The sequence below is a fragment of the Camelus ferus genome, chromosome 30 (genome assembly GCF_009834535.1).
Source record: "Camelus ferus isolate YT-003-E chromosome 30, BCGSAC_Cfer_1.0, whole genome shotgun sequence".
Lineage (NCBI taxonomy): Eukaryota > Metazoa > Chordata > Mammalia > Artiodactyla > Camelidae > Camelus > Camelus ferus.
Genome location: NC_045725.1, coordinates 11693412 through 11714966, shown reverse-complemented (window position 1 = coordinate 11714966; position 21555 = coordinate 11693412). Strand labels below are relative to the sequence as shown.

General features: G+C 37.0%; 1 long non-coding RNA gene across 1 annotated transcript; it reads left to right on the top strand.

The window, feature by feature from the left end:
* The first annotated feature begins 8901 nt into the window (after window positions 1-8901).
* LOC116660641 lies at window positions 8902-14504 on the top strand. Its single transcript, XR_004316220.1, has 4 exons — window positions 8902-8913; window positions 13329-13333; window positions 14055-14060; window positions 14348-14504. It is a non-coding gene; the product is annotated as an uncharacterized LOC116660641 (long non-coding RNA).
* The last annotated feature ends 7051 nt before the right edge of the window (window positions 14505-21555 follow it).

Sequence of the window (21555 nt, the reverse complement as noted above, 5' to 3'; positions counted from 1 at the left end):
CTACAAATTATAAATGCTGGAGAGGGTGTGGAGAAAAAGGAAACCTCCAACACTGTTGGTGGGAATGTAGGTTGGTGCAACCACTATGAAGAACAGTATAGAGGTTCCTTAAAAAACTAAAAATAGAAATACTATATAATCTAGCAGGTCCACTCCTGGCCATATATTCAGAAAAGATGAAACCTCTAATTTGAAAAGATGCATGCCTCCCAACAATGTTCACAGCAGCATTATTTACAATAGCGAAGATACAGAAACAATCCAAGTGCCCATCAGCATATGATTGGTTTAAGAGAATGTGAGATATCTGTATTTATCTATCTATACAATGAAATATTACTCAGCCATTAAAAAGAATGAAATATTGACATTTGCATCAACATAGATGGACCTAGAGATGATCATACTAAGTGAAGTAAGCCAGAAAGAGAAAGATAAATATCATGTAATATCATTTATGCATGGAGTCTAAAAATTAATACAAATGAATCTATATGCAAAACAGAAACAGGCTCACAGACAGAAAACAAACTTATGGTTACCAAGGGGAAAGAGAGGCGAGAAGGGACCATTTAGGAGTAAGAGATTAACAGATACAAACTAACATACAGAAAATAAACAAGCAACAAGGGTTTACTGTATAGCAGAGGAAACTATTTTCAATGTCTTGTAATAACCTATAGTAGAAAAAATGTATGTACATGTATATAAAACTGAATCACTTTGGTGTGCACCTGAAAGTAACATAATACTGTACATCAACTATGCTTCAACTGAAGAAAAAAACACTGCTTGTTTCCAGGAATGCAAACGGGTTTTACCTGACACACCAATTTCAGTACATTAGTATTAACTTCCTTGAGTGATGTGTTGGAATAGTGTCATGACACAGAAGGCAGAGAAAAGGATGGACAGAGACAAAATGGGAAAATTATGGTTCTTTTACATCTTGGTCATGGGAAAGTTTTGGTCTGAAAGAGTGAAAATATGAACAATTTTAAATTCAGTTTAATATGAATGTCAGATGTCTTGAAGGCTTAATGCTTTCTTGATTCACTACAGAAGTCTGTCATCACCTTGTAAAACACAGAGTTTTGAACCCTTATACTGGAAAATAAAGAAGCTTTAGGAAACATGGATTATGCTTTATCCTGACTGACACCATCTGATGCATCCAGCCCAAGGCAAACAATATCATTACAATATTCCTTGAATAAACAGCATGGAGAGGTATGTTTACCCTGATGATTTGTTATTGCCCCTTCAGAGTGGTAAGGAAATTGAAAAAATTTGAAATATTACCTTATTTCCTCCCCATAGCATTGGGTAATATTGTCTTTAAAAGCAAGGAGTCACAAATGATTGGCAAATGATGAAAATGTTATCATTGTGGGTGTATTAACATGTAGGTATATTAACATTAGATAAATGAAAAAAAAAACTTATCTGTCATATTGAAAACTCCTAGGATGTTTCTAAACATTTTGTCTGGGGATAAAAACCAAATTTAGATTAAATAGTGATCATAAATGTTTAAAAATTGAATGAGAACAGGTCTTAATTGCATTGTCATATCTTTAAATCTCTATTCAATGTGTATTTCTTTGGGCATAAATCATTTCCTACCATATTTAGGTATTTGAATAAACTGTTTTTGAAATAGAATTGAAGAGTACGATAGACTTTTTTGTAGACTGACTTTTCAAATCATGTGGTCAAGATATCACTGCTCATTCAGAGGTCATGTTTGCCTTACAAACCTAAATATACAGAATGATAATTATAGCATCCAATCAGAATGAATTTTTAAAAAAAACTCAGTGAAATCTACAAAACAGCTGTTAATTAAAATATACAATTAATTAAAACTTTTAGATCTATAACACAATTATCAAACCATCTAATTAAGTAAATTACAGTGCTCCATTAAAGGAGGAATGAAGGAGAGCGGAGCTGCAGTGGAGCTGCAGGAAGAGTAAGTTCCAGAAACCCTGAAAAGAAATAATCATGGAACAGGAGATTGCGCTACTAAGGAAGATTATGACCTTCGTATTTGTCAACGAAGCCTCAAGAAAAAATATTCAAAAACATCCATCTGGAGACGCATCTAGATCTCTTGATATTTCTTCCAGCCTAAGAATTCCACCATCTCAGAATTTAAAATAAAGATTATTCTGAAAAGTGTACTTTAGAATAACATTATGATCACGCATAGGAATAAAATTTATACTATGCCATATTTATTCACAATTGAGTTTCATAATCCTATTGGGTTTCATAAACTGAGGTTAATTTGCATATTCTTACAGATAAATAAGCTTTTAAAGTTAGATGATTTTAACCATTTGAGGGGCAGAGCCAAAGTAGACGCTTCATGGCAGATCTGCCCCTCATGGCAGCTATGCTGGGGCAATTTCCAGAGTTCCACCTTGGCCCAGCCACATTTAGATGCGGCTGAGCCTAGCGTAATGAAAGCAATAGTGGAAATTCCATACGGGTTCCATTCTGATTTCCTGGAACGTCACTAACAGTTATTTCCTCTATGAAACGGATCAGACTTTGTTTCCAACATCTCTGGCATTTCCTATGAGGAAATTGATGCTGAAAGCACAAATATTTAAGAATTCTTTATCAAGTTTGTGTGAAAACAATAAAATCACGGCATTGGTATGATTCCTTTCATATTGTCATCTGGGGCCAGAAAATAGCTACTCTTTTTCTTCAACTCTCCCTTCGTGCCTGCTGACTGGTCAGTGAGAACTAATAGCTTGAAAAGGCTGTAAACTGCAGAGGGAGGTTGCTCCCACACACCTCATTAGGCCTTCAGCACATTTGACTTCGCCTTTCCCCAGCACAGCACATATTATAATTAGAAGCAGTTGGGTACTTCCTATTCTTCTTTGAAAGGTGTAATTGGGTAACCAAAGAGCTGCCACTTTCTGGACATTGCCAGCCCGGCCTTTGGAGGTTCAACTTACTGGCTATTTCTTTAAGAGGTTTTGACTCACGGAATGTTCCATCTTGAAAGGGCCCAGCAATCTTTTGCTTAATCTCTCTTATTTTACAGATGAGCAAATTGAGGCTGGGAAGACTAAATGTCACATACACGAGAACACAATTGTTAGATTTTATCTCAAGATTCCTGGCTTCAGGGTTAGTTATCTTTACACAATAAAAATCTTTAATATATCCATTATACTTTCATTTTCTCCTAACCTGATAGCTTCATGAGTCTAACAGTTAAATTGGTCCATTTAACATTTAGATATAATATATACCATTTAGATATAAAATGCAATACAGATAGGGGAACCAAACTTTTATGGGAAAGTTCTGCATTGCGGCTTCAGGAAATTATCTGCTCTTCACCTTGCACCACAGGTTTAAGATACTGTTCTATAACCATAATAGGGGGAGGAAGTAGGGCAAAAGAATTGGAGGGTACATGCAAGTTTTAGTCCAGACTGTCATCCCCTTGAACACTCCTCTTTGGTACCACTATGTTGGAGCAATGGTAAGAAATCTGTGCTCAGACTAGAGAGTCTAATGTGCTCATCTTGCAGCGTGTCTAACAGAGTCTGTGTGTCTATAAACAAGACATTTAGCCTTACTGGTTCTTGATCATAATATAGAATATCATCAAATTTCAGGGTGTGTTCATAGCTTAGGTTCTAAGCACCAGGGAAATGGGCAAATACTGGGAGCTTCATGTGAATTCACTGACTGACTTTCATCTAAAAAATCATAATTCATGGAGCAACATCTAAGAAGGCTTAAGCTTTGGCAAAACTGAGTTGTAGGATTGTCTTTGAAGGTCCTCACCTCTGTTTTCTGAATCATCCCTTCTGGCACCATTCTTCTTCTGTCTTCTCTCTATACATTCGTTTCTCGCATAATTCTACCTCACTCCTACACCTAAGCCTCCTCTCTTGTAAGTTTTCTCCCTGTTTATTTCCTCATGACACTTAATAAGGACCTATTAGGAGTCCCTTATTGGAAAACTCCTGATATAATGAAGTGCTGACTCTCACTGGGACAGGCAAGGTTGACATCAGAAGTACGAGTAAAAGTAAAAGACACAAAATGTTCATTTAGTTCTCTCCAGACCCAGTTTGTAGCAAGGGTAAACAGTAGTAGTAGGTGGAGAAGGTTTGTCACCCAGTGAGAAAGACCTCAAACTTGCCCTTCTTACCTCTCTCCTTTCTGAGCTATGATTCCCATTATATCCAGAATTTAAGAAACACAGGGCTTCTACACTTGTAGGAGCCCCACATACAAAATCAAGTTATTTTGAGGTTGAATTTCTGCTTTGAGAAGTTTCAAGATTAACTGAGAAATATGACCATTACTTTAACACACTTTTTCAATAACCTCTAAGCTCCATAGCTCTCTTCCTGCACTGTAATGCAATCTGTATTCTCCTGCTGTATCAAACTTCTTGAAGTACAACTTTAATTTTATCACTTGATGTCTTCAATGACTTTCTGTTGCCAATTTCATTAAGTCTGGAGTTCAAGGTTCTCTGTAACCTTTCCGGCTGGACTCATCTCCCACTACTCTTCTTTGCTTAATCTAAGCACCAGTCAAACCAGGACATTATAATTTTGTTGAATAAATGGCCCATTTCTTCTTCTTTGCCTTAGCTTATGTCCTTCCCTCCTTCTGTAATGACCTCTCTCATTATTTTCATATAATGATAGATTATTTTTTCTCTATGAGCCCTAGATTTTACTCATCTGTAAATAGGGATAATGCTACTGCCAACTCACAGGGTTGCTGGTACCTAGGACAAGAGATTGGTATATAAAGGGATACTTGGCATCCACCGAGTGCATTACTGGTGTCTCTGTCATCATCATCATCACCATCAAAATATTAGCCACATTTAAATGAAATTAACCCTTCCATGTATCTTTTCCTTTTTAAAATTATTTTTTTATTGAAATATATAGTCAGTTTACAATGTTGCATCAACCTCTGGTGTACAGCATAATGTTTCAGGCATACATACACATACATATGTTCTTTTTCATATTATTTTTCCTTATAGGTTACTACAAGATACTGAATGTAGTCCCCTGTGCTATACAATAGAAACTTGTTGTTTATCTAGTTTATATATAGTAGTCAGTATCTGCAAATCTTGAACTCCCAATTTATCCCATCCTAGCCCCTTTCCCCTGGTAACCATAAGTTTATTTTCTATGTATGTGAGTTTGTTTTTGCTTTGTACATAAGTCCATTTATGTCTTTTTCTTTTCAGATGCCACATATAAGGGATTTATTGGTATTTTTCTTTCTCTTTCTGGCTTACTTCAGTTAGAAAGAGGATCTCTGTCCATCCACATTAGTGCAAATGGCATTATTTTATTCTTTTTTATGGCTGGGTAGTATTCCATTGTATAAATATACCACAACTTCTTTGTCTAGTCATCTGTCAGTGGACATTTAGGTTGTTTCCATGTCTTGGTTATTGTAAATAATGCTGCTATTGACATTAGGTTGTGGGTATCTTTTTGAATTAGAATTCCCTCTGGATTAGAGTAGCCCAGACATGAGATTGCTGGATCTTATGGTAAGTCTATTTTTAGTTTTTTGAGGAATCTCCATACTGTTTTCCATAATGGCTGCACCAAACTACATTCCCACAACAGAGTAGGAGGGTTCCCTTTTCTCCAAACCCTGTCCAGAATTTATCATTTATGGAGTTTTGATGATGGCCATTCTGCCCAGTGTGAGACGACTGTGGTTTTGATTTGCATTTCTCTGGTAATTAGGGATACTGAGCATTTTTTCGTGTGCCCAGGACCATGTGTCTTTTCTACACGTATTCCACAGATCCTTCTTCTCCTACACAATGGATATATTCTATATTTATTTTGAGCCACTCTGAAATGTGGTCTTATTTCTTTCATGCCCTAACTTGAATTGTATTTGTGTTGGTTTCCTCAGGTCAAGGTTGTTGTCTTAGTCACATCTGTTACGCTGTCAGAATCCACACAACCCAGCTAATCAATCTACCTTTGGGAAATCACACAGCCATGCTCTGTGGTCTGTGTGACTGCTGACAAGATGCCCACCCAAGGTTTCCTGCGTCTGATTGTGACATGTTGCTCTTCTGAGCGGTCTGAAGAACCATTTCTTGTTTTGGACACACCCTTCTTGGGTTATCTGTTTTGGAGAAATCTTTCCTTGCTCTTTCATTTCTTTTTACACTTGCTTATCATGCCTGCTCGTAGCATTTATCTCATTTTAGAACCAAGTCTGATATTATATCTTTCTCAAGCCACTTCAGCCCCATCTCGACTCCCACTGTGCCTCTAGTTCTCAGACGTACAGCTCCTTTCTGGTTCAGTACGTAGCACATCATCGACGTGAAGTAGCTATTGAAGCAGTAATAACCCTAATAGCTAGTATTTATTGAAGACATATATCCATCAGGCACAATATATCTTTTTTAATTTCCACAACAACTGTGTTGGAAATATAAAAAGCCCCCCTCATGGAAGTGGATTCTGTGACTCAGAGAGAAATAAAATACATTTCCAAAATCATAAAGTTGATGACAGCATTAAATTCTCACTCTCGGTCTGCCTCCAAAATCTGTGCTTTCAATGGCTCTGCTCTCCTGCCTCCAAATACGTGGGACTTGGGAGAATTTAAAAATTATATTTCAAATATGTGAGTTCCAACTATTTCTGACATAATGCACAATTGTGGCAAAAACATGTTTTTATTGGTGTTAAAAGGAACCCGTGCCCATGTTAGTGATGAGTTCTAAAACTGTTAGCATTTTGGCATAGTCTGCATTTGGGGTCTGAAGGACTTGTCAGTGTCTCTTTAATAAGATCACTGTTTTTTTTTCCTTCAAACTGAATCTCATTGTCTCTAATCACTGGTTTTACTTGTATGTGTAGCTTCTAGTCTTCAATTTTCCTAAATGTCATGTGGATATAAATTTAGGACCCAATTGCTCAGCTCGAGGTTTTGTGTCTTGACAGACAGTTAGGCGGGGGAGGCAGAGAACACTTTAGGGTTGGGTTTCACCCTAATTTTGTGGATATTTTGTACAAATAAGAAGTTAAGTGTATTTTTTTCTTGTTTGTTTCATGTATAAATATCTCCAGAGGAGCTGAAAATAAAAATACTCAAGTCCATGGCTTCAAACAGAGACAAATTATCTCAAGGTAGACCTGGTCAGGTTGCATATAATGACTGAATTACAAGGTTTTTTGTTTTGTTCTGTTTTGTTTGGTAAATTAATATCAATATTGACTAGAGGAACTTTTTGCTTTCAATACAAAAAAAGCTCAAATTAGAAGAGTACATTGACATTTTCTAAAAACTCACCATGAGGAATGCCTTATGCCCAGATCGTGTAGGTGCAACTGCAGTGCAATTAAAGAATCACTGTGGAGATTCTGTCCAGGCAAAATGTGTTTCTCCCTGCTCTGTGACACCGTTGAGTCCAATTTTAGAGCCTAAAGCTTCTGGCCAAAATAATTAGCCTCCTGGGTTCTTTACTACTGTAGAACAAATTCTGGGGAAGGATTTGCGGATTGAAACTTCTCAAATTCGTTATTGTTTTAGTTGAGGTTAGAGTCTCAGAGCTTTTCTTGACCAGTAATTGAATGTTGGAGAAGGGAGAGAGGGATGGATCCTCTCTCAGGTGCCGGTATCTGTGTTTAAATGGGGGGGAGAAAGGAGGTTGAACACGGCTTGGGCAATCTTCCTGGGCTTTATTAAAAGGATAAGAAATTCTGGGCACATAAGATTGAAGTCATAGGCGTGCTCACTGGTAAAAGCATCCCTCTTTTAGTCTCCACTTCCAGAAAGTTGGTGCTTTGTATTGTTATCATCACCTATGCCCAAGGATGACAGGTTGGGTTGACTGACATGTTATCCAGGGCCTCTGTACTGATTTAGGTCTTTCTAGTTTCTGCCTTCTTGATGAAGAAAATGCAGTCATTACAGCTTAGAAAGTCTCAGAGTTTTTGGTACTTGATGCAGTAGCTCCTCTTCCTCTCAGATGCTCTGGCCAGCTAAGAATTTGATTGCTTGGAAGATACAGAGATATTCAGCAGGACAGTTTTCTCTTCCATAATTTTTGCCTAGATAATAATTAAAAGTGAATTATATTTGTGGGATATAATTTCAAAATTGCCCCCACATTTTTTTTTTTAATTTGATGAAAACTTGCACACAGTACATACTTCTTGTATTTGGAGCTCAATTTCCTTACTTGTGAAATAACTTGTTGACTAGGTGACCTCTGAAGTTCTTTTTATTGCATTAATAATTTGTATTCTAAGTGTGTGGGTTCCTAAGTCTGATTACTCAGATCCCAGGCAACCCTGAAGAACAAGATTTATGGGTACTCAAGGGAGCCAAGATTTCATCAAACTTCTTTTAATGTACTATTTTAACGTACTTTTTGAACTTTTTGAAAAATGCACCAATAAAAAGGAAGGTTATAATATGCTTACAAGTTTCTAATTATTGGAATTAATAGAAGGCATTATGTGACTTCAGCAGCAACATACATCTGGAATTAGAAGATCAATACCATGGGAAAAAATTAGAAGGTGTTGTCTACAGGACCTGAGGAGCATTACTCCAACTTCAGAGTGGCTTTAGAAGCCATAACAGGCAGCCTCTACGCTGCATGTAGAATTGCAGTTCAAGTATGGAAGGGATTGAAGAAATTATCTAGCCCAGCAAATTATTCTGCATCATGAAACTGGGCTCCAAATATAGAAAGTCCTAGAACCAGGTATCTCAACTTCCAGTTTGGGAGTAAAGTTGAGAATTCAGAGTTTTCTTAAATAATTCTTTTGGTGTATGCTAAAATTAACATTTGGGAACAGAATGAGATGACCATGGTCTAGAGGGGAGAAATGGAAGAGTCAGAAAGTTTGAGCTTTGTGAATTTTGCAACAGAAGCATTGGGAACCCCATTTTCCCTGAGAGTGGGGGAGATCTCTGCATCCAGCTGTGCTAAATAAAGCCCTTGGCTGGGATGAGCTTTGTGAATGAGTCATTTCACTAGATTAGAACTAAGACTAGAGTAGAGACTTCATGGGTTTATAAATCGGGAAGTCTTGGATGTTGCCCCAGCTCATCCAAGCCCTGAAGTTCACTAAGCGGCTGTTGGAACCCACTTTTCCCTCTTACCCTCGTTTCCTTATCTGAGAATTGAAGATGATGATTCCTTCCCTGTCTGCCACACAGAGTTGACACTGAGATCAAAGGCAACAGTCTATGTGACAGTGTATTGAATGTGTTTTAAAACATATACAAATAAGAATATTATTATTTTAATACTGTTACTCCTCATCAAGTCCTATTCTAACCTGAACAAGACCATTTCTTCTTGGTTCAGTGTCTATGAAGTTCTCTTAGGGGACCTGCTTTCTTTCTTCACCTGTACTGCTACTTCCTCAGGGATGTTCAATAGGCTCTCAGTTATTTAAGTCCTTGGTTCTATTCTCAGCTTTGCAAGAGGAGATGTGTGCCCTTGGGAAACCCATATAAATTTTTAGACACTTCAGGAAATGCCTCAGCCTCAGAGTGCCAACTTGTCTAAGGTTTGTATTCCTTCTGAGAGTGCCCAACATCCAATGACTGATCACTGTAGGGGCATAAAAGGCTTTGTCCTCTTAGCCAAACAGGAGGAAACTCTGAAGTGCCATTATAGTCACACAACTCTATAGATTTGGCCAAGCTATGTTGGCCAAGTCTTGGATTGCTGATTGATTTTTCCTTCCTTCAGAAGATTGCTGAAATCATACACACTAGGAAGCCAGGTCCATGTCAGTTGGTGATCTAGTTCAGTTTATATTGAAAAGGAAGGTGAAGTTTCTAGTGTTACAAGGAGATAAAGACTCTATGCATATTAGGTTCTCACGATGTTTAATGGAATTCAGATCTTTTTTCTTACAGATTAAAACTGTTTTCTTAAACTCTATGCTACATAAGTTTTGAGCAATTTATATTTTTATTTGGCATCTTCAAATATTGTCTTGCACCCTGTGTGCTGAGGGATTCAAAAGAATGAGAAAGTATGGGCTGCACCTAATAAAATCTTTTAGTTTTGGAGGCTGGCCAAGATGGCAGATTAGAAACACTGAACTCGCTTCCTCCCATGAGTACACCAAAATTACAACGATTTACAGAACAAGTATCCATGTAAAAGACTAGAAACTACCAGAAGAGACCTTCTACAACTAAAATTATACAGAAAGAACCACAATGAAACAGGCAAGAGGGACAGAGTCACAATAAAGTCAATCCCATGCCCCCAAGTGGGCAATCCACAAACAGGAGAACAATGACAATTGCAGAGACTTTCTCCAAAGAGTGAGGGGTCTGAGCCCCACATCTGACTCCCCAGCCTGGGGATCCTGCACTGGGAAGGTGGGCCTTCAGAACTTTTGGCTTTGAAGACCAGTGGGGCATACTTTTGGGAGTCTCAGAGGGTTGGGGAAAATAGAGACTCCATGCCTAAAGGAGGCATACGAAATCTTCTAGGCTCCAGGACCCAGTGCAGAGCAGTAACTTGAAAGGAGCCTGAGGCAGGCTTACCTGCTGGTCTGAGGTCTCCTGGAGAGGCAGAAGGCAATTGCAGCTCACAATGGGGACAGACATTGGTGGCAGCCATTCTTGGAAGCTTGTTCTACCACATGGACACAGCTGCTGGCAAGCACCATTTAGGAATCTTCCCTCTAGTTTCTAAGCCTTGGGATCAGGCCTTGCTTCTGCCCAACAGTATGTAGTCACAAGTACTGTGATGCTTCTTGAGCCCAAAACCACCCCTGGTCATGGTCCTGCACACCAGATAGCCCAGGACCTGGTCTCACATACCAGTGCACAGGAACAAGACCCAGGACCTCCAGGGTTCTGCAGGTAGAGACCATAGGATCCAGCTCCATCCACCAGTAGGCAGGTGCCAGCCCCCAAATTTTTGCACCTGCACACTTGTGAGCCAGCTTTAATCTTGGGACCAGCCTCACTAACCAGTGGGTGGACACAAGCTGCAAGACATAGCCCCAGAGTCTAGAGACTCTGCCCATCCACTAGCAGGCAAGATCTTGCCTTGGGACCCACTGGGCTCTGGCCTTGCCTACCAGTGAGCCTGCTTTAGTTTGAGGACCAACATCACCTACCAGTGGGTGGAAACCTGTTGCAAGACAAGCATAGAACCATAGCCTGTGGACCAAGCCCACCTATCAGCAAGCCAGATCCTGTCCTGGGACTGGCTGGGCCCTGATCCTTCCAATTAGCAGGCCAACACAAACATTGGGACACCCTGGCCCCTGCATCTAGAAGCCATCTCTGCCCCCTAGAGTGCCAGCACTAACCCCAGAGCTGGCTTCACCCACCAGTGTGTGAGCACCAGCCTTAGAGTCTCTAGGACCCAAATATCACCCACTAGTGAGTCAGAACTGGCCCCTAGGACCCCCAGGTTTCTGCAGCCAGCTGCCTCATGACCTGGTCCTGCCAACCACTGGCCTCTGTACAAAGCAGGACCTGGAGACCAACTGGGCAGGAGGCCAACTAAGCCTACCACACCACCCATACTAGTCAGCCAACCATAATAAAAGCACCCAAATCACATAGGGGACATCCCTAGAGAATATAAACCTGGGGGTGAGAGGGGAATGCACTGCCAAGGCATATAGAATATAGATGTGGTCTCCAAGGTCAGGAAATGTAACCAACCTACCAGATACATAGAAATAAAAACAGAACATTAGGCAAAATGAGGCAACAGACGAACATGTTCTAAATGAAAAAACAAGATAAAACCCCAGAGGAATAACTGAGTGAAGTAGAGATAGGCAATCTACCTGAGAAAGTGTTCTGGGTAATGATTGTAAAGATGTCCAAAAAAAATCAGGAAAGAATGAATGCATAGAGCAAGAAATTAGAATTTTTCAGTGAAGAGTTAAAAAATATAAAGTACAACTAGAATAAACAATACAATAACTGAAATAAAAAATACTCTAGAGGAAACCAACAATAGACTAAATGAAACAAAGGAGTGGGTTAGTGAGCTGGAAGACAGTATAGTGGAAATCACTGATGCTGAACAGAAAAAGGAATGAAAAGAAATGAGAATAGTTTAGAGACCACTGGGACAACATAAAATGCACTAATATTCACATTATAGGAGCACCAGAAGTAAAAGAGAGAGAGAAAGAGGCAAAGAACATATCTGAAGACATAATATCTGAAAACTTCCCTAACCTCGGAAAGAAAACAGACATCCAAGTCCAGGAACTACATAGAACCCCATACAGGATTAACTCAAAGAGAAGCACACCAAGACATATTGTAATTAAAATGGCAAAAAATTAAAAATAAAGAGAGAATATTAAAAGCAGTAAGGGAAAAGCAGCAAGTTAAGTACAAGGAAACTCCCATAAGGCTATCAGCTCACATTTTAGCAGAGATTCTGCAGGTCAGAAGGGATTGGTACAATATATTTAGAGAGATGAAAGGGGAAAACCTACAACCAAAAATAACCAGGAAGCCTCTCATTCAGATTTAATAGAGAGAGCAAAATTATTATAGACAAGCAAAAGCTAAGAGTTCAGCACTACCAAACCAGATTTACAAAAAATGTTAAAAAAAAAAAAAGACTTTACTAAGCCAAAAAGAAAAGGCCACAACTAAAAACATGAAAATTACAAAAGGAAAAATCTCACTGGTAAAGGTAAATATACAATAAATGTAGTAAATATCCATGCACAAAGCTAGTAGGAAGGTTAAAAGAAAAAAGGCAATAAAATCATACATATACCATAATAAGCAGTTAAGGGATACACAAAATAATGAGTTGTAAAATATAATGTCAAAAAGAGTAATGGTCAGGGGAGGAGAGTACAAATGCAGGGTTGTTAAAATACATACGAATGTGTATCTATCTATCTATCTATCTATCTATCTATCTATCTATCTATATATATATATAGAGAGAGAGAGAGAGAGAGAGAGCATGCTGTATATAAACCTTATAGTAATCACAATCCAAAAATCTATAATAGGTACACAAAAAGTCGAAAGGAATCCAAATGTAACACTTTAAATAGCAAATCACAAGAGAAGGGAACAAAAGAAGAAGGTGGAAACAAAAAACAACTACAAAACAAGCTCAAAACATAACAAAATGGCAATAAGAATATACACGTCAATAATTACTTTAAATGTAAATAGACTAAATGCTCTAGTCAAAAGACATAGAGTGGCTGGATGGTTATAAAAACAAGGCCTGTATTTATGCTGCCTACAAAAGACTCATGTCAGATTTAAAGACACACACAGAGTGAAAGTGAGGGGATGGAAAAGTTACTCCATGTAAATGGAAATCGAAAGAAAGCTGGGGTAGGAATACTTATGTCAAACAAATTAGACTTTAAAACAAAGACTGTTATAAGAGACAAAGAAGGACATTGCATATTGATCAAGGGATCAATCCAAGAAGAAGATATAATAATTATAAATATATATGTACCCAACAGAGAAGCATTTAAATACATAAAGCAAATATTAACAGACATAATGAGAAAAATTGACAGTAACACAATAATAGTAGTGGACTTCAACACTCCTCTTACATCAATGAACAGATCATCCAGAAAGAAAATCAATATGGAAACACTGGCTTGAAATGACACATTATACCAGATGGACTTAATAGATATGTAGAACATTCTATTCAAAAGCAACAGAATGCATATTGTTTTTAAGTGAATATGAAACATTCTCTAGGGTCGATCACATCCTAAGCCAGAAAACAAACCTTAGTTAATTTAGCAAATTTGAAATTATATTAAGCATCTTTTCTGACCACAATGCTATGAGACTAGAAATCAACTATAAGAAAATAAAACTGCAAAAAGACACAAACACATGGAGGCTAAACAATATGTTACTCAACAACCAATGGATCACTGAAGAGCTCAAGGAGGAAATTAAAAAATACCTAGAGACAATGAAAATAAAAACACAATGATCCAAAATCTGTGGGATGAAGCAAAAGTAATTCTAAGAGGGAGGTATATAGCAATACAAGCTTACCTCTAGAAGTAAGACAAATCTCAAGTGACAACCTAACCTTACAACTAAAGGAGTTAGAAAAAGAACAAACAAAACCCAAATTCATGAGAAGGAAAAATATAAAGATCAGAGCAGAAATACATGAAATAGAGACTAAAATTTTTTTTTAAAAATCATTGAAACTAAGAGTTGGTTTTTTGAAAAGATAAACAAAATTGATAAACCACTAGTTAGACTCAATAGGAAAGAGAGAGGGCCTAACTCAATAAAATCAGGACTAAAAAAGAAGTTACAACCAATACCCCAGAAATACAAAGAATCATAAGAGACTACTACAAACAACTATATGCCAATAGAATGGACAACCTAGAAGAAGTGAACAAATTCCTATAAATGTACAATATCCCAAGACTGAATAAAGAAGAAATAGAAAATATGAACAATTGCCAACAATGAAATTAAATTAGTTATTAAAAAAACTCCCAAAAAACAAAAGTCCTGGGTTATACCAAACATTTAGAGAATAGATAACACCTATCCTTCTCAAACTATTCCAAAATATTTCAGAGGAAGAAATTCTTCTGAACTCATCCTGTGAGACCAGCATAACCCTGGTAAACCAGCAAAGATATTACACAAACAAAAAATTACAGGTCAATATCACTGATGAAGATAGATGCAAAAATATTCAACAAAATATTAGCAAATCAAAACCAACAATACAATACAAGGATTTTCTCACATTCACAAATCAATCAATGTAATATATCACATTTACAAGTTAAAGAATGAAAACTATATAGTCACCTCAATAGATAAAGGAAAAGCTTTGGCAAAATTCAACATCCATCTATGATAAAAACTCTAGAAAATGGGTTTAGAGGGAGCATACTTCAAAATAATAAAAGCAATATATGATAAGCTCACAGATAACATCATACTCACTAGTGAAAAGCTAAAATCATTTCCTCTAAGATCAGAAACAAGGTAAAGATGCACACTTGCCACTTTTATTCAACATAATATTAGAAGTCCTAGCCACAGCAATCAGACAAGAAAAATATGTCAAAAGAATCCAAATTGGAAAGGAAAAAAAATAAAACTGTAATTGTTTGCAGATGACATGATATTATACGTAGAAAATCCTAAAGACATCACCAAAAAAATACTAGAGCTCATCAATGAATTTGGTAAAATTTCAGGATACAAAATTAATATACAGAAATGTTCCCTTTTTATATACTGACAATGAAAGGGAAATTAAGGAAACAATCCAATTAACAATCACATCAAATGTATAAAATACTTAGAGAACAAAACCTACCAAAGACGTAAAAGACCTTACTCAGAAAACTATGACACTGATAAAAAAAAATTGAAGACAACACAAAAAGATGGAAATCTATACCATGTTCATGGATTTGAAGAATTAATATTGTTAAAATGAACATACTACCCAAGGCTGTCTATAGATTCAGTGCAATTCCTATCACAATACTCATGACATTTTTTACATAACTAGAAAAAATAATTTAAAAATTTGAATGGAAATACAAAAACACAGAATAGCCAAACAATCTTGAGAAATGAGAATATAAATGGAGGTATCATGTTCCCTGACTTCAGACTATAGTACAAAGCTACAATAATAAAAACAGTATAATATTGGCACAAAAACAGACACATAGATTAATGGAACAGAAGAGAGAGCCCAGAAATAAACCCATGCACTTATGGTTAATTAATCTATGACAAAGGAGGCAAGAATATATGATGGAGAAAACAGAGTCTCTTTAATAAGTGGTGCTGTGAAAACTCAACAGCTACATGTAAAGGAATGAAAGTAAAACATGTGCTCATACCATAAGCAGAAATAAACTCAAAATGGATTAAAGACCTAAATGTAAGACCCAAAACCATAAGACTCCAGGAATAAAACATAGGCAGAACACATCATTGACATAAATCATAGCAATATTGTTTTTTGACTCTGTCTCCTAAGACAAAGTAAAATAAAAATAAACAAATGGGACCTAACTAAACTTAAAAAATTTTGCATAGCAATGGAAATCATTGACAAAATAAAAATACATCCTCCTGAATGGCAGAAAATATTTGCAACTGATGGATAAGAGGGTAATATACAAAATTTATAAACAATTCATACAATTCCACAGAAAAAAAAAATATATCCAAACAACTTGATTTAAAATGTGGGCAGAAAGAAAGAGGCTGGAGGAATAACTCTCCCAGACTTCAGACAATACTGTAGAGCTACAGTCATCAAGACAGCATGGTATTAGTACAAAAACAGACATATAGACCAATGGAACAGAATAGAGAACCCAGAAATGAACCCACAAACTTTTGGTCAACTAATCTTCGACAAAGGAGGCAAGCATATACAATGGAATAAAGGCAGTCTCTTCAGCAAATGGTGTTGGGAAAACTGGACAGCAGCATGTAAAGCAATGAAGCTAGAACATTACCTTATACCACACACAAAAATCAACTCAAAATGGATCAAAGACTTAAACATAAGACAAGATACAATAAACCTCCTAGAAGAAAATATAGGCAAAACATTATCTGACATACATCTCAAAAACGTTCTCCTAGAACAGTCTACTCAAGCAATAGAAATAAAAGCAAGAATAAACAAATGGGACCAAATGAAAGGAAACCATAAGGAAAACAAAACGACAACCTACGGAATGGGAGAAAATTTTTGCAAATGAAACTGACAAAGGCTTGATCTCCAGATTATATAAACAGCTCATACAACTTAATAAGAAACAACCAAACAACCCAATCTAAAAATGGGCAAAAGACCTAAACAAGCAATTCTCCAAGGAAGACATACAAATGGCCAATAAGCACATGAAAAAATGCTCAATATCACTAATTATCAGAGAAATCCAAATCAAAACTACAATGAGGTATCACCTCACATGAGTCAGAATGGCCATCATACAAAAATCCACCAATGACAAATGCTGGTGAGGCTGTGGAGAAGGGGGAATACTCCTACACTGCTGGTGGGAATGCAGTTTGGTGCAGCCACTGTGGAAAACAGTATGGAGATTCCTCAAAAGACTAGGAATAGACTTACCATATGACCCAGGAATCCAGCTCCTGGGCATATATCCAGAAGGAACCCTACTTCAGGATGACACCTGCACCCCAATGTTCATAGCAGCACTATTTACAATAGCCAAAACATGGAGACAGCCTAAACGTCCATCAACAGATGACTGGGTAAAGAAGGAGTGGTATATTTATACAATGGAATACTACTCAGCCATAAAAACTGACAACATAACACCATTTGCAGCAACATGGATGCTCCTGGAGAGTGTCATGCTAAGTGAAGTAAGCCAGAAAGAGAAAGAAAAATACCATATGAGATCGCTCATATGTGGGATCTAAAAACAAACAAACAAACAAAACAAAGCAAAAATACGAAATAGAAACAGACTCATAGACATAGAATACAGACTGTGGTTGCCAAGGGGTCAGAGGGTGGGAAGGGATAGATGGGATTTCAAATTTGTAGAATAGATAAACAAGATTATACTGTATAGCACAGGGAAATATACACAAAATCTTATGGTAGCTCACAGAGAAAAAAGTGTGGCAATGAATATATATATGTTCATGTATAACTGAAAAATTGTGCTCTACACTGGAATTTGACACAATATTGTAAAATTATTATAAATCAATAAAAATGTAAAAACAAACAAACAAAAACAAAACAAAAAAATGTGAGCGGAAGACCCATTTGGAATAGATATTTTTCCAAAGAGGACATATAGATAACCAAAAGGCACATTAACATTGATAATCATCAGAGAAATGCAAATCAAAACCACGATGAGATATCACATCACACATGTCAGAATGGCTATCATTAGAAATACCACAAATAACAAATGTTGATGAGGATATGGAGAAAAGAGAACCCTCATAGGAATGTAAACTGGTGCAGCCACTGTGGAAAATGTTATTTTTCCCCCCAAAACTAAAAACAGAACTACCATATGACCCAGCAATGCCACTCCTGGGTATATATTCCCTCAAAATGAAAATGTTAATTCATCAAGACATACACACCACAACATTCATAGCAGCGTTCTTTCCAATAGACAAGATATGGAGGAAATTTGAGAGTCCCTCAATAGATGAATGAATAAAGATGATGTGATGTGTGTGTATAAATATATATGTGTGTGTGTGTATGTATATATAATGGAATACTACTCAGCCATAAAAAATAATTAAATTTTGCCATTTTCAAAAACATGGATGGACTTGGATGTTATGCTTAGAGCAATGTCAGACATAGAATGACACTGTATTATATCACTTACATGTGGAATCCAAAAAAATAAAACACACTAATGAATATAACAAAAAAGAAACAGACTCACAGAGGTAGAGAATAAACTAGGAGTTACTAGTGGGGAAACAGGCAGGAGGAGGGGCAAGATAGGGGTTGGGATTAAGAGGTACAAACTTCTATGTATAAAATAAAGCATATACAAGGATATACAGCACAGGGTTTGTAGCCAATATTTTATTATAATTATAAACAAAGTAAAACCTTTAAAAAATTGTGAATCACTATGTTGTACATCTGAAATGTATATAACATTGTAAATCAACCATATATCTCAATAAAAATTCTTATAGTTTTGTTCAGGGAGGGATATTATAGATTGAAAACAAAATATGTCACCAAAATAGTGTATTTTCAGATACATTTATACTATGGATAATATTATAAAAGTAATATTATTTACTCTTACTTTTTAGCAGTTGTTTAGTATCATGAAACAGCCAGCACAGTGCCACTTATGGTCATCCTGCCTGGAATTCTCTCTCTCTCTCACACATTCTTTGCCTAACTTGTGTTCATTTACAGTTCAGGTGTCATCTACTCCAGGGAGCCTTCCCTGACTTCAATAGTCTCTTTTCCATTCCTTTCCTCACTTCTGCATACGTGCTCTTACTCTGTTCCTGAATAGCTGTGTAACCACACAAGTAACTTTTAAAGATACCTACTTACCTATATCCTGGTCTTTCTTATTAGCCTATGAATTCTAGGATTGTTCTTTTTCTGTATGTTAATGTGTAGTGAATTTCCATGCTTTCAGAATCTGGAAAGGATAGGAGTCTATTGGCTTGTCCTTAAGTGGGCGTATTATTACCTCTATCACCCTCTCTCTTACAGATGGAGAAGTTCTGTGGGGATGGCCAAATTTAATGCCATGTGTAGACAGATGAGAAACAGCAATAAAAAGGGCATTAGAGGCACGTCCTCAGCATGAACTCATCCCTGGAAAGTCAAATAAACTATGGAGATGTGAGGGGTTCTTTTAAAATACATTTGTTACATTCAAAGCATCAATGTTTAAATATTAATATAAGTTGAAAACCATAAACATGTCTTACTTTCATGGGGGTGTGCGAGGTTAAAGAGATGACCTCTAAAATCCTTCCATGCCACAGTGAGCCCTCTACCAGGCTTGACTTGCCTGTATTACTTCTAGGTAAGCTGATAATCATGTATCCACAAAAAAGTTCCATTTCAAACTGATTCCAAACATTATAAAAAAAAAACTTAAAAATGCCAAAGTATCAATAATTTTAAGGAACTTTGAGTAGAAATTAGCAAATAGATTTTACAAATGTTAAGGAGCTCTGAACATTAGACATCTTTCTAGAGGTAATTTTGAATCTAGAGTTGAATATTGCAAACCGTGCCTCCAGTCTCACATGAAGCTCCTTAAAACTATCCCACCGTGATATACTTTTAGGAACTCTTGCCTACAGTTCCCCCCCCCCCTGGAATTTCATCATGTGTTTTAGCTATTAAACATTTTGCCAAGCTCTACAGTAAAATAATCTGTTAAACTTTGTTTAACCTTTTTTTCCAAACTGTTTTGATCTCAGAATTCTTCTTTTGTGTGCATTACTAATTAGAATTCTATAGAATTGGAATTCTATGGAACACAGTCTGGAAAAGGCTGGCCGGGGTCTTTGTTCTGGTGCTCTCTAGTAAAATGCTACACCCATGTCTGGAGGCCAATATTTCTCTCACTCCTGCCAACCTCTTCCTGAAGACTTTTGTATAGAACAACGTGGGGGTTGGTACAGTGTCCATCTTCTACTTTAGATTTTGGCTTTGAAGAAAATTTCCGGAGCTCCTTTTTTTAGGGCATAAACAATTGCAGAATAACAATCTCTCAGTCTGAATCTGTAAGGGACAAAAGGAAGTGAAAGAGACAATCTTTGCTGGAAAGAAATAACTAGTTGTATAAGCAATAAGAAGAAAATAAAATTGAGTGATGACATCAATTGATACAGAGATACAAATGACAAGTGCTGTTGGAATTTAGAGAGAGAACAACCAGTAAGAATGAGAGGGACGAGGGAAAGCTTCCAGGAGACGAAATTTGAGCCGGATACTGGGACATTTAGTTAGAAGGATGAGCTAGATAAATGCAAAGAAGTTAACCCAAGACTGTCGTAAATGATGACTTCAACTAGGTTTATGTTTACTTTCATATGGGCTGTCACTTAGCCAGCAAATAAGTAATATGAAGGAAATACATGAATGCAATTGTCAATCAGTGTTTATGGCTCTCTCATGTGTCCTGTGTTTCTTAGAGACAGTGTGCTTGGACAGAAGTTCATCTGTCTCAGGATCCCACAGGAGTGAGAATTTTCCCAGTTCGGAGGAGCTCAGAGCTGCAGGCTCTCTGTTTCTCGTCTTTTATTAGAGTCTGGCAAAACCACATCAGTGGGCAAGAGTCTAACTCTTACCATGTAGAAATTCTCTAATAAACCACAGCTAAGAGTTTTCATGTTTTATTTCTTACTACATCATTGGACTAATAGCAGGTTGGGCCATAGCCTCTCACTGAGTTGATGGAACGTACTAGAAACAACAAAAATAAGGTATTGATAAAATCGAGAAACATTGAAAAGAGCATTTATAAGACCAAGTACTCCTATTCTTTAGGTGCTTGAATTGAGAACCATGTGCATTTACATTTGCTTGTTTGCTCCTTTATTTAGAACTCAACTGACTGTCACCTGCCTGTGGAATTAAAGGGAGAAGAGGGAGGAGGCAGTTTGAGCTGTTCCAAAGCCTTAGACAGAACGATCACATCCCTGTTTGAATTTCCCAGGTTCTCATGCTAGCAGAAGCCTGCTGGAGAAAATAAACTGTCCCCATTAAATCTTTATAATTTAAGAAAGGGATTTGGTATATGACCTAAGCCTTCACCAGTGGGTTTTTAAAAAGAGTGGATGAGGTTTTTCTTCTGCATGTTTTATAAAGTTATCTAGTCTGCATTAAATATGGATCGTGTATGTTCTGTTATTTCACACCAACAATCTGATGGTGGCTCCCTGAAGTTCCACACTCTGTCCCTCCTGAACAGTGCACAGCCCCCTCTGGGTTCCAGGGAAAGTTGGGCAGCT